The sequence below is a fragment of the Phyllobates terribilis genome, unplaced genomic scaffold (genome assembly GCF_046119375.1).
Source record: "Phyllobates terribilis strain yellow unplaced genomic scaffold, ASM4611937v1 Scaffold_35__1_contigs__length_13245226, whole genome shotgun sequence".
NCBI classification, from domain to species: Eukaryota; Metazoa; Chordata; class Amphibia; order Anura; family Dendrobatidae; genus Phyllobates; species Phyllobates terribilis.
Window position 1 is genome coordinate 490,571 of NW_027362795.1, and position 14,753 is coordinate 505,323.

Sequence of the window (14,753 nt, forward strand, 5' to 3'; positions counted from 1 at the left end):
TCAAGAGGTAGTCACTGGAAATGGTTTTCACTTCACAGGTGTACCCTGTCAGGTTTAATAAGTGGGATTTCTTGCCTTATAAATGGAGTTGGGACCATCAGTTGTGTTGTGCAGAAGTCTGGTGGATACACAGCTGATAGTCCTACTGAATAGACTGTTATAATTTGTATTATGGCAAGAAAAAAGCAGCTAAGTAAAGAAAAACGAGTGGCCATCATTACTTTAAGAAATGAAGGTCAGTCAATCCGAAAAATTGGTAACACTTTGAAAGTGTCCCCAGGGCCGGCTCCAGGTTTTTCTGGGCTCCGGGCGAAAGAGTCTCAGTGGGCCCCTTTAACACATACCATGATTCATGATGCACAGATACCGCAGAGAAATATATATATATATAGTACAATGCAAAGTTTTAATACTTACATTACATGAGTGATATCTATTGTAAATTCTACAAAAGCTCAGAAACGGGCGAATCGCTCCACACAGAATACTGGCCCCCATATAAGGCCCCATACGGAATACTGGCCCCCATATAAGGCCCCATACTTAATACTGGCCCCCATATAAGGCCCCATACGGAATACTGGCCCCCATATAAGGCCCCATATGGAATACTGGCCCCCATATAAGGCCCCATACGGAATACTGGCCCCCATATAAGGCTCCATACGGAATACTGGCCCCCATATAAGGCTCCATACGGAATACTGGCCCCCATATAAGGCTCCATACGGAATACTGGCCCCCATATAAGGCTCCATACGGAATACTGGCCCCCATATAACGCTCCATACAGGATACTGGCCGCCTTATAAAGCTCCATACAGGATACTGGCCCCCATAAAACGCTCCATACAGGATACTGGTCCCCATATAATGCTGCATGCAGGCTGTTACCCCCCCCCCCCACATAATGCCCCATACAGGCTGTTACTCCCCACATAATGCCCCATACAGGCTGTCCCCCCCTTATAATGCTCCATGCAGGCTGTCAACCCCTCTCTCTATAATGCCCCATGTAGGATGTCACCCCCTCTCTCTCTATAATGCCCCATGCAGGATGTCACCCCCCCCTCTCTTTGTAATGCCCCATGCAGGCTGTCACCCCTTCTCTCTATAATGCCCATGCAGGCTGTCACCCCCTCTCTCCATAATGCCCCATGCAGGATGTCACCCCCTCTCTCTATAATGCCCCATGCAGGCTGTCACCCCCTCACTATAATGACCCATGCAGGCTGTCACCCCCTCTCTCCATAATGCCCCATGCAGGCTGTCACCCCCTCTCTCCATAATGCCCCATGCAGGCTGTCACCCCCTCTCTCCATAATGCCCCATGCAGGCTGTCACCCCCTCTCTCCATAATGCCCCATGCAGGCTGTCACCCCCTCTCTTCATAATGCCCCATGCAGGCTGTCACCCCCTCTCTCCATAATGCCCCATGCAGGCTGTCACCCCCTCTCTTCATAATGCCCCATGCTGGCTGTCACCCCCTCCCTCCATAATGCCCCATGCAGGCTGTCACCCCTTCTCTCTATAATGCCCATGCAGGCTGTCACCCCCTCTCTTCATAATGCCCCATGCAGGATGTCACACCCTCTCTCCATAATGCCCCATGCAGGATGTCACCCCCTCTCTCCTTAATGCCCCATGCAGGATGTCACCCCCTCTCTCTATAATGCCCCATGCAGGCTGTCACCCCTTCTCTCTATAATGCCCATGCAGGCTGTCACCCCCTCTCTCCATAATGCCCCATGCAGGCTGTCACCCCCTCTCTCCATAATGCCCCATGCAGTATGTCACCCCCCCATATAATGCCCCATGCCTCCATACATTAAAAAAAAAAAAATCAAATACCTCCCTCCTCCTCACCTGCTGCCCGCTGCTCGGGTCTGGACTCCAGCGTTGTCAGCGTCTTCCCGCCCTGCGCTCCCTGTGACGGCTCAGGGAAGCGCACGGTGGAAAGACGTCACCGCACCCTCTGACCTGAGACGTCACAGGGAGCGCAGAGCAGGAAGACAGCGGATCTGCGGAGGCACGGGGAGAGGTAAGTATCCGGCAGCCGGGCCCTGAGCAAGCGGGAGGGAGCGGGCGCTGGCACCGCTCTCCTCCGCCCATAGCCCAGTGGGGTGCGCGACTGCCAGTGGGCCCCCCCTGCCTGCTCAGGGCCCCGGCACTTGCCCGGGTGCGCCGGGTGCTGACGCCGGCCCTGAGTGTCCCCAAGTGCAGTTGCAAAAACCATCAAGCGCTACAAAGAAACTGGCTCACATGAGGACCGTCCCAGGAAAGGAAGACCAAGAGTCATCTCTGCTTCTGAGGATAAGTTTATCCGAGTCACCAGCCTCAGAAATCGCAGGTTAACAGCAGCTCAGATTAGAGACCAGGTCAATGCCACACAGAGTCCTAGCAGCAGACACATCTCTACAACAACTGTTAAGAGGAGACTTTGTGCAGCAGGCCTTCATGGTAAATTAGCTGCTAGGAAACCACTGCCAAGGACAGGCAACAAGCAGAAGAGACTTGTTTGGGCTAAAGAACACAAGGAATGGACATTAGACCAGTGGAAATCTGTGCTTTGGTCGGATGAGTCCAAATTTGAGATCTTTGATTCCAACCACAGTGTCTTTGTGCAACGCAGAAAAGGTGAACGGATGGACTCTACATGCCTGATTCCCACCATGAAGCATGGAGGAGCAGGTGTGATGGTGTGGTGGTGCTTTGCTGGTGACACTGTTGGGGATTTATTCAAAATTGAAGGCATACTGAACCAGCATGGCTACCACAGCATCTTGCAGCGGCATGCTATTCCATCCGGTTTGCGTTTAGTTGGACCATCATTTATTTTTCAACAGGATAATGACCCCAAACACACCTCCAGGCTGTGTAAGGGCTATTTGACCAAGAAGGAGAGTGATGGGGTGCTACGCCAGATGACCTGGCCTCCACAGTCACCAGACCTAAACCCAATTGAGATGGTTTGGGGTGAGCTGGACCGCTGAGTGAAGGCAAAAGGGCCAACAAGTGCTAAGCATCTCTGGGAACTCCTTCAAGATTGTTGGAAGACCATTTCCGGTGACTACCTCTTGAAGCTCATCAAGAGAATGCCAAGAGTGTGCAAAGCAGTCATCAAAGCAAAAGGTGGTTACTTTGAAGAACCTAGAATATAAGACATATTTTCAGTTGTTTCGCACTTTTTTGCTAAGTATATAATTCCACATGTGTTAATTCATAGTCTTGATGCCTTCAGTGTGAATGTTCAATTTTCATAGTCATGAAAATACAGAAAAATCTTTAAATGAGAAGATGTGTCCAAACTTTTGGTCTGTACTGTATATCACACAATCACACACTTATACTATTTAGTACCTAACAAGTGTGGTGATCCTTGTGTATCTGTAATTATGCAATATGGGTCAAATTTGACCATTTAGGAACATGTTGTGGGCCATCATCCCATATTTTATGTAGTAATAAAGTAGATTTACATGCCTATTACATGATGGGAGGATGTGCAATACTTGTTTTTAGTCTCCCTTGACACTGATCTCAGAGACAGGACTTTTCTATATTGCTAGAACGCAATCCAAATTCATAATGCGCTCCTGAGTGGACGCATGCACAGTCATAGATAGGAGACTGTAATACTCTCCGGTGTAGAATACACACATCTAGGCGTGCGCAATCACTGACAATGACTATAGATGCTCTCTGGTATGGAGTGCATAACTACGGGCATGCGCAGTCACGGATACGAGTGGGGCGGTGGCAATCAGTTTATCCGGCATTTCAGTGTAAAGCGCGTCACTTCCGGACATGCACACTAGGGGATGGACATTATTGGACCTCTAGCTAATGAGAAGTAGCGCAGGCGCAGTACATTATTCTAGATAGACTCCATTCTGTATGTCCTATGACAATTCACCTCTAGAAATGGGAATGGGTCTCCTAGTCTGGGAGGGGTTTTGGATGAAGTGGGATATTTATACATGGCTATTAGACACACTATGCTGAACATCATGAATTATCATCACTGTATCAAGCCTCCTGATGAAGCTGTTGGGAAAACGCATTGAGGCAGATTATTGAACCATTCTCTGATGACTACCATACCCTTTCCTTTATATATACCTTGAGACATATCTGATCCTATTTAATGCATCAGTGTATTTTTTTGATATACAGTGCATTGTGAAAGTATTTGGCCCCCTTGAACTTTTCTACCTTTTGCCACTTTTCTGGCTTCAAACATAAAGATATAAAATTCTAATTTTTGGGGGAAGAATCAACAACAAGTGGGACACAATCGTGAAGTGTAGCGGGATTTATTGGATATTTTAAACTTTTTTAACAAATTAAAAACTGAAAAGTGTGGCGTGCAATTTTATTCGGCCCCCTTGAGTTAATACTTTGTAGTGCCACCTTTTGCTGCGATTGCAGCTGCAAGTTGCTTGGGGTATGTCTCTATCAGTTTTGCACATCGAGAGGCTGAAATTCTTGCCCATTCTTCCTTGCAAATCAGCTCGAGCTCAGTGAGGGTGGATGGAGAGTGTTTATGAACAGCAATTTTCAGCTCTTTCCACAGATTCTCGATTGGATTCAGGTCTGGTCTTTGACTTGGCCATTCTAACACCTGGATACGTTTATTTTTGAACCATTCCATTGTAGATTTTGCTTTATGTTTGGGATCATTGTCTTGTTGGAAAATAAATCTCCATCCCAGTCTCAGGTCTTTTGCAGACTCCAACAGGTTTTCTTCCAGAATGGTCCTGTATTTGGCTCCGTCCATCTTCCCATCAATTTTAACCATCTTCCCTGTCGCTGCTGAAGAAAAGCAGGCCCAAACTATGATGCTGCCACCACCATGTTTGACAGTGGGGATGGTGTTTTGAGGGTGATGAGCTGTGTTGCTTTTATGCCAAACATATTGTTATGCATTGTGGCCAAAAAGTTTGATTTTGGTTTCATCTGACCAGAGCACTTATTCCACATGTTTGGTGTGTCTCCCAGGTGGCTTGTGGCAAACTTCAAACAAGACTTTATGGATATCTTTGAGAAATGGCTTTCTTCTTGCCACTCTTCCATAAAGGCCAGATTTGTGCAGTGTACGACTGATTGTTGTCCAATGGACAGACTCTCCCACCTCAGCTGTAGATCTCTGCAGTTCATCCAGAGTGATCATGGGCCTTTTGACTGCATCTCTGATCAGTCTTCTCCTTGTTCGAGATGAAAGTTTAGAGGGACGACTGGGTCATGGTAGATTTGCAGTGGTCTGATACTCCTTCCATTTCAATATCATCCCTTGCATAGTGCTCCTTGAGATGTTTAAAACTTGGGAAATCTTTTTGTATCCAAATCCGGCTTTAAACTTCGCCACAACAGTATCTCGGACCTCCCTCTCCTTCCCCATCATCACAGTTTCAGCGACATCGACACCATTGAATAGAATAGTGAATCAGGAGTTGAAAGCTTTTGTCTGTGAGTCTGAGACTCCGTGCACTGCAGGCACAAAGATGTCACTACATCATAACTGTTGACTCAGTTTGACCAAGGTTTTTGACCTTAATTAGCCGCTATGTTTTGCTGCCAAGAGATGCAGAAACTGTGCCGAAATTTCTGCAGCAAATACTCAACGTGCGCACATACCTTAGTGTCATGGCTTGTTCACTATCATCGTTAGGAAAGGCCAGGTGATGCAAATTTCCCAAGTTTATAAAAACCCAGCCTCCTCTAACCTTGTGCCAAACCACGCAGCCATGGGTTCTTCTAAGCAGCGGCCTAGCACTCTGAAAGAGCTGAAGAGCAGAGGAGATGAAGGGACTGCAGGCAGAGGATGACACAGAGAGGAGGGGGCCATGGATGAAGGGGCTGCTGCGGAGTACAGTGCAGGACGGGAGCAGGGCTGAGGCTGGAGAGCAGAGGAGATGAAGGGACTGCGGGCAAAGGATGACACAGAGAGGAGGAGGAGGCAATTGATGAAGGGGCTGCTGCGGAGTACAGTGCAGGATTGTAGCAGAGCTGAGTGAGGCTGGAGAGCAGAGGAGATGAAGGGACTGCAGGCAGAGGATGACACAGAGAGGAGGAGGAGGCAATTGATGAAGGGGCTGCTGCGGAGTACAGTGCAGGATGGTAGCAGAGCTGACTGAGGCTGGAGAGCAGAGGAGATGAAGGGACTGCAGGCAGAGGATGACACAGAGAGGAGGAGGGGGCCATGGATGAAGGGGCTGCTGCAGAGTACAGTGCAGGACGGGAGCAAGGCTGAGGCTGCAGAGCAGAGGAGATGAAGGGACTGCGGGCAAAGAATGACACAGAGAGGAGGAGGAGGCCATGGATGAATCGGCTGCTGTGGAGTACAGTGCAGGACGGGAGCAGGGCTGAGGCTGGAGAGCAGAGGAGATGAAGGGACAGCGGGCAAAGGATAACACAGAGAGGAGGAGGGGGCCATGGATGAAGGGGCTGCTGCGGAGTACAGTGCAGGATGGGAGCAGAGCTGAGGCTGGAGAGCAGAGGAGATGAAGGGACTACGGGCAAAGGATGACACAGAGAGGAGAAGGGGGCCATGGATGAAGGGGCTGCTGCAGAGTACAGTGCAGGACGAGAGCCGGACTGAGGCTAGAGAGCAGAGGAGCTGAAGGGACTGCGGGCAAAGGATGACACAGAGAGAAGGAGGGGGCCATGGATGAAGGGGCTGCTGCGGAGTACAGTGCAGGACGGGAGCAGGGTTGAGGCTGGAGAGCAGAGGAGATGAAGGGACTGCAGGCAAAGGATGACACAGAAAGGAGGAGGAGGCCATGGATGAAGGGGATGGGAGCAGGGCTGAGGCTGGAGAGCAGAGGAGATGAAGGGACAGTGGGCAAAGGATGACACAGAGAGGAGGAGGGGGCCATGGATGAAGAGACTGCTGCAGAGTACAGTGCAGGACTTGAGCAGAGCTGAGGCTGGGGAGCAGAGGAGATGAAGGGACTGCAGGCAAAGGATGACACAGAGAGGAGAAGGGGGCCATGGATGAAGGGGCTGCTGCGGAGTACAGTGCAGGACGGGAGCAGGGCTGAGGCTGGAGAGCAGAGGAGATGAAGGGACTGTGGGCAAAGGATGACACAGAGAGATGGAGGGGGCCATGGATGAAGGGGCTGCTGCCGAGTACAATGCAGGACGGGAGCAGGACTGAGGTTGGAGAGCAGAGGAGATAAAGGGACTGCGGGCAAAAGATGACACACAAAGGAGGAGGGGGCCATGGATGAAGGGGCTGCTGCAGAGTACAGTGCAGGAAGGGAGCAGGGCTGAGGCTGCTGAGTAGAGGAGATGAAGGGACTGCGGGCAGAGGATGGCACAGAGGAGGAGGGGGCCATGGATGAAGGGGCTGATGTGGAGTACAGTGCAGGGCGGGAGCAGGGCTGAGGCTGGAGAGCAGAGGAGATGAAGGGACTGCGGGCAAAGGATGACACAGAGAGGAGGAGGGGGCCATGGATGAAGGGGCTGCTGCAGAGTACAGTGCAGGACGGGAGCAGGGCTGAGGCTACAGAGCAGAGGAGATGAAGGGACTGCGGGCAAAGGATGACACAGAGAGGAGGAGGGGGCCATGGATGAAGGGGCTGCTGCGGAGTACAGTGCAGGGCGGGAGCAGGGCTGAGGCTGGAGAGCAGAGGAGATGAAGGGACAGCGGGCAGAGGATGACACAGAGAGGAGGAGGGGGCCATGGATGAAGGGGCTGCTGCAGAGTACAGTGCAGGACGAGAGCAGGGCTGAGGCTGGAGAGCAGAGGAAATGAAGGGACTGTAGGCAGAGGATGACACTGAGAGGAGGAGGGGGCCATGGATGAAGGGTCTGCTACGGAGTACAGTGCAGGACGGAAGCAGAGCTGAGGCTGCTGAGCAGAAGAGATGAAGGGACTGTGGGCAGAGAATGACACAGTGAGGAGGAGGGGGCCATGGATGAAGGGGCTGCTGCGAAGTACAATGCAGGACGGGAGCAGGGCTGAGGCTGGAGAGCAGAGGAGATGAAGGGACTGTGGGCAAAGAATGACACAGAGAGGAGGAGGGGGCCATGGATGAAGGGGCTGCTGCGGAGTACAGTGCAGGACGGGAGCAGGGCTGAGGCTGGAGAGCAGAGGAGATGAAGGGACTGCGGGCAAAGAATGACACAGAGAGGAGGAGGGGGCCATGGATGAAGGGGCTGCTGCAGAGTACAGTGCAGGACGGGAGAAGAGCTGAGGCTGCTGAGCAGAGGAGACGAAGGGACTGCGGGCAAAGGATGACACAGAGGAGGAGGGGGCCATGGATGAAGGGGCTGCTGCGGAGTACAGTGCAGGACGGGAGCAGGGCTGAGGCTGGAGAGCAGAGGAGATGAAGGGACTGCAGGCAGAGGATGACACAGAGAGTAGGGGAACAGAGGCAGGTCAGGTGGAGGCAGGCAGGAAAGTAGAAGAGTAGAGAGTGCAAGTACTGCCGTTTTGCCACGACCTCCGCCCTCCTCCTGCCGTGCATGCAGGACGCGAGTGCCAGCATGGCGTTATGATGACATTGGATACACAGGCATCCCTGTATGCAGCTGTGTGCACCCGGCGGCAGGGCGCTTTGAAGTGCCGGGCGCCCACACTGATATGATTATATCAGTATGGGCGTCTGGACCCCTGCAGGCAGTGGCTATTGCCAGGACAAGGATCTCTTTGATCCTTTTGTCCTAGCAGTGTGACTCTCTACTGAAATGGTAATTATTAACCATGTCAGCGTATAGTCACAGACAATAGATGGACATCTGTCCATCTTCTTCTGACATGCCCAGACTTTTCTTGTCCTGGGCATATCTCAACAGTGGGGGAATTATTATAAGGGGGCCAACTATATATGTGTGGAGGCACAATTATATTCACGTGCATGTGGACATATATAAGTGTGGGGACACATGGGGATATAGGCACATAAGGCAATTATATGCATATACAGGTGGTTCTCACTAAATTAGAATATCATCAAAAAGTTAATTTATTTCAGTTCTTCAATACAAAAAGTGAAACTCGTATATTATATAGAGTCATTACACACAGAGTGATCTATTTCAAGTGTTTATATTTATTAATGATGATTATGGCTTACAGTCAATGAAAACACAAAAGTCATTATCTCAGTAAATTAGAATACTTTATAACACCAGCTTGAAAAATGTTTTTAAAATCCGAAATGTTATCCTACTGAAATGTATGTTCAGTAAATGCACTCAATACTTGGTCAGGCTCCTTTTGCATCAATTCCTGCATCAATGCGGCAATGTGGCATGGAGGTGATGAGCCTGTGGCACTGCGCAGGTGGCTTTGATAGCAGCCTTCAGCTCGTCTGCATTGTTGCATCTGGGGTCTCTCGTCTTCCTCTTGACAATACCCCATAGATTCTCTATAGGGTTAAGGTCAGACAAGTTTGCTGCCAATCAAGCACAGTGATACTGTTGTGTGTAAACCAGGTATTGGGACTTTTGGCAGTGTGGACAGGTGCCATATCCTACGGGAGAATGAAATATCCATCTCCAAAAAGCTTGTCGGCAGAGGGAACCATGAAGTGCTCTAAAATTTCCTGGTAGACGGCTGCGCTGACTTTGGTCTTGAGAAAACATAGTGGACCTACACCAGCAGATGACATGGCTCCCCAAACCATCACTGATTGTGGAAACTTCACACCAGACCTCAAGCAGCTTGGATTGTTGCCTCTCCACTCTTCCTCCAGACTCTGGGACCTTGATTTCCAAATGAAATGCAAAATTACTTTAATCTGAAAACAACACCTTGGACCACTGAGCAACAGTCCAGGTCTTTTTCTTCTTGGCGCAGGTAAGACGCTTCTGGCCTTGTCTGTTGGTCATGAGTGGCTTGACACAAGGAATGCGACACTTGTAACCCATGTCCTGGATACGTCTGTGTGTGGTGGCTCTTGAAGCAATGACTACAGCAGCAGTCCACTCCTTGTGAATCTCCCCAACATTTTTGAATGGCCTTTTGTTAGCAATCCTTTCAAGGCTGCAGTTATCCCGGTTGCTTGTGCACCCTTTTCTACCACAATTTTTTCTTCCACCCAACTTTCCATTAATATGCTTGGATACAGCACTCTGTGAACAGCCAGCTTCTTTAGAAATGACCTTTTGTGGCTTACCCTCCATGTGGGGTGTGTCTATAACTGTCTTCAGGACATCTGTCAAGTCAGCAGTTTTCCCCATGATTGTGGAGCCTACTGAAACAGACTAAGGGACCTTTTTAAATGCTTAGGAAGCCTTGTTATTTGTTAATTATTCTAATTTTCTGAGATAATGACTTTTTTGTGTTTTCATTGGCTTTAATCATCAACATTAACGGAAATAAACACGTGAAATAGATCACTCTGTTTGCAATCACTCTATATAATATGAGTTTCACTTTTTTTATTGAAGAACTGAAATCAAATGACTATTTGATGATATTCTAATTTAGTGAGATGCACCTGTGTATATATATATATATATATATATATATATATGCATTCGCATACATGGTAGTATGAAGAAACACATATATTTATGTACAGTACAGACCAAAAATTTGGACACACCTTCTCATTTAAAGATTTTTCTGTATTTTCATGACCATGAAAATTGTACATTCACACTGAAGGCATCAAAACTATGAATTAACACATGTGGAATTATATAGTTAACAAAAAAGTGTGAAACAACTGAAAATATGTCTTATATTCTAGGTTCTTCAAAGTAGCCACCTTTTCCTTTGATGACTGCTTTGCACACTCTTGGCATTCTCTTGATGAGCTTCAAGAGGTAGTCACCGGAAATGGTCTTCCAACAATCTTGAAGGAGTTCCCAGAGATGCTTAGCACTTGTTGGCCCTTTTGCCTTCACTCTGCGGTCCAGCTCACCCCAAACCATCTCGATTGGGTTCAGGTCTGGTGACTGTGGAGGCCAGGTCATCTGGCTTAGCACCCCATCACTCTCCTTCTTGATCAAATAGCCCTTACAGAGCCTGGAGGTGTGTTTGGGGTCATTGTCCTGTTGAAAAATAAATGATGGTCCAACTAAACACAAACCGGATGGAATAGCATGCCGCTGCGAGATGCTGTGGTAGCCATGCTGGCTCAGTATGCCTTCAATTTTGAATAAATGCCCAACAGTGTCACCAGCAAAGCACCCCTACACCATCACACCTTCGCCTCCATACTTCACGGTGGGAACCAGGCATGTAGAGTCCATCCGTTCACCTCTTCTGCGTCGCACAAAGACACGGTGTTTGGAACCAAGATCTCAAGTTTGGACTCACCAGACCAAAGCACAGATTTCCACTGGTCTAATGTCCATTCCTTGTGTTCTTTAGCCCAAACAAGTCTCTTCTGCTTGTTGCCTGTCCTTAGTAGTGGTTTCCTAGCAGCTATTTTACCATGAAGGCCAGCTGCACAAAGTCTCCTCTTAACAGTTGTTGAAGAGATGTGTCTGCTGCTAGAACTCTGTGTGGTATTGACCTGGTCTCTAATCTGAGCTTCTGTTAACCTGCGATTTCTGAGGCTGGTGACTTGGATAAACTTATTCTCAGAAGCATAGGTGACTCTTGGTCTTCCTTTCCTGGGGCGGTCCTCATGTGAGCCAGTTTCTTTGTAGCGCTTGATGGTTTTTGCAACTGCACTTGGGGACACTTTCAAAGTTTTCCCAATTTTTCGCACTGACTGACCTTCATTTCTTAAAGTAATGATGGCCACTCGTTTTTCTTTACTTAGCTGCTTTTTTCTTGCCATAATACAAATTCTAACAGTCTATTCAGTAGGATTATCAGCTGTGTATCCACCAGACTTCTGCACAACACAACTGTGTGAATGTACAATTTTCATAGTCATGAAAATACAGAAAAATCTTTAAATGAGAAGGTGTGTCCAAACTTTTGGTCTGTACTGTATATATGATATGCATACATATTTTAGGGCACTTATCTTTACACTCTTTCCTCAGTTCGAAATGTAATTAGGTAATGGCTGTTAACAGCAAGGAAGACCAAGCCGAATTTCAGTGAGAGCTGCTCATAGGATTGCTGGAGAGGCAAATCAGAAACCCCCCTTGACTGCAAAAGACCTTCAGAAAGATTTAGAAGACTCTTTAGCTGTGGTACATTGTTCTACTGTTCAGAGACACCCGCACAAATATGGCCTTCATGAAGGAGTCATCAGAAGAAAACCTCTCCTGCGTCCTCACCATAAAATTCTGTGTCAGAAGTATGCAAAAGAACATCTAAACAAGCCTGATGCATTTTGGATACATGTTCTGTGGACTGATGAGGTTAAAATACAACTCTTTGACCACAATGATCAAAGTTATATGTGGAGAAAAAAGGGCACAGAATTTCAAGAAAAGAACATCTTGCCAACCTTCACAAGCATGGAGGTGGATCAATCATGCTTTAGGGTTGTGTTGCAGCCAATGGCACGGGATCATTTCATGGGTAGAGGGAAGAATGGATTCAATGAAATTTCAACAAATTGTTGATGCAAATAAAACACCATCTGTAAAAAAGCTGAAGTTGAAAAAAGGATGGCTTCTTCAAATGGATAATGGATTCTAAACACAGTTCAAAGTCCACAATAGACAACCTCAAAGGCATAAGATGAAGGTTTTACAATAGCCCTCACAGTCCTCTGATCTGAACCTCATTGATAATCTGTGGCTAGATGTCAAAATAGCAGTGCATGCAAGACGACCCAGGAATCTCACAGAACTGGAAGAATTTTCCAAGGAAGAATGAATGAAAATTCCTCAAACAAGAATTTAAAAACTCTTGTCTGGTTACAAAAAGCGTTTACAAGCTGTGATATTTGCAAAAGGTGGTGTTACATGTAGAGATGAGCGTTGTTCTACTCGAACTGTTCGCCAATCTCAAATTCGAGCTGTTTTGGGCGGTGTTCGAGCCGGTTGGCGAACACGAACAATTTGAGAAAAATTCGGCTGTTCGAGGTTATGTTCGATAACTGTTCGTGCACCAAAATCATAACTGGATTTTTTCTCAGTAATGATGAAAATTAATGTTAATACGCAGTTTGAGTGTACAGCGGGGTGGGGGAAGGGGCAGGGGATGGATCTCTGCAGGAACAATGAAGATCTCCATTTTTTTTTCTCTTTCCCGCATTTGCAGTGGGGAGGTGCAATCTGTCAGCCTATCAGCAGCGCACACACGGAGCGAAGTGCTTTTTTTCACACAAGCAAGGGCATGTGTGATTGGCAGTGTATGTCACATGTCCTTGCCCTATAAGACCAAGCCATTTTCCCCGTCGCCACCATTTTCTCACTGCTGCAGCTGCGTGTTAGACGGCACCGCTGTTGCTGTGTGCGCTATACCTTGTTAATTTCAAGCCAATTTTCGCACAAATATACAGATAGCTTGGGAGTAGGGAATAGTTGTGATTGCAGTCCTTTTAAGGACTAGGTTACAGCATTTCCTACGACTTTTATCAGGGAGGTCTGTGCTCTTAAATAGATAGGTTGTGGGAGTAAAGACTAATTGTAATTGCAGTCCTTTTCAGGACTAGGTTACATGAGTTCCTATCAGTTTTTGCCAGGCAGGTCTGTGCCAGTGCTGTGCAAGTTTTTTTCACAGCATTTGGCTGAATCTAGCAAAGCTAATCCTTTTTGGCCTATTGCAGAGTGTGTTAGTCAGTGGAGTAGCCTATCTGTGTTGCAAGATATAACACCTGTGTATAGAATACCAATTTTTTTACTGCACCTAGTGAAGTAAAATCTTTTAGGCATAGCATCATTCTATTAGTCCATCTATACTGACCTCCATCAGGTTGCAAACTGAATATAATTTTTTTCTGCATCTAGCTCTGAAAAAATATTTGGGCTTCTAGCGGTGTGTGGGACTTGGTCTATTAGTCCATCTATACTGACCTCCATCAGGTTGCAAATTAAAAATAATTTTTTTCTGCATCTAGCTCTGAAAAAATATTTGGGCTTCTAGCAGTGTGTGGGACTTGGTCTATTAGTCCATCTATTTTTTTCTGCATCTAGCTCTGAAAAAATATTTGGGCTTCTAGCAGTGTGTGGGACTTGGTCTATTAGTCCATCTATACTGACCTCCATCAGGTTGCAAATTAAAAATAATTTTTTTCTGCATCTAGCTCTGAAAAAATATTTGGGCTTCTAGCAGTGTGTGGGACTTGGTCTATTAGTCCATCTATACTGACCTCCATCAGGTTGCAAATTAAAAATAATTTTTTTCTTCATTTATCTCTGAAAAAATATTTGGGCTTCTAGCAGCGTGTGGGACTTGTTCTATTAGTCCATCTATACTGACCTCCATCAGGTTGCAAATTAAAAATAATTTTTTTCTGCATCTAGCTCTGAAAAAATATTTGGGCTTCTAGCAGTGTGTGGGACTTGGTCTATTAGTCCATCTATACTGACCTCCATCAGGTTGCAAATTAAAAATAATTTTTTTCTGCATCTAGCTCTGAAAAAATATTTGGGCTTCTAGCAGTGTGTGGGACTTGGTCTATTAGTCCATCTATACTGACCTCCATCAGGTTGCAAATTGAATAAAAAAATTTTCTGCATCTAGCTCTGAAAAAATATTTGGGCTTCTAGCGGTGTGTGGGACTTGGTCTATTAGTCCATCTATACTGACCTCCATCAGGTTGCAAATTAAAAATAATTTTTTTCTGCATCTAGCTCTGAAAAAATATTTGGGCTTCTAGCAGTGTGTGGGACTTGGTCTATTAGTCCATCTATACTGACCTCCATCAGGTTGCAAATTG

General features: G+C 47.0%; 1 protein-coding gene and 1 pseudogene across 1 annotated transcript in view; one reads left to right on the forward strand and one right to left on the reverse strand.

The window, feature by feature from the left end:
• LOC141182572 (uncharacterized) overlaps positions 1 to 14,753 on the reverse strand; it is a 449,915-nt pseudogene that overhangs the window by 311,881 nt on the left and 123,281 nt on the right.
• The window catches only part of LOC141182677 (uncharacterized), a 57,210-nt gene that overhangs the window by 23,252 nt on the left and 19,205 nt on the right, over positions 1 to 14,753 (forward strand). The window lies entirely within an intron of this gene.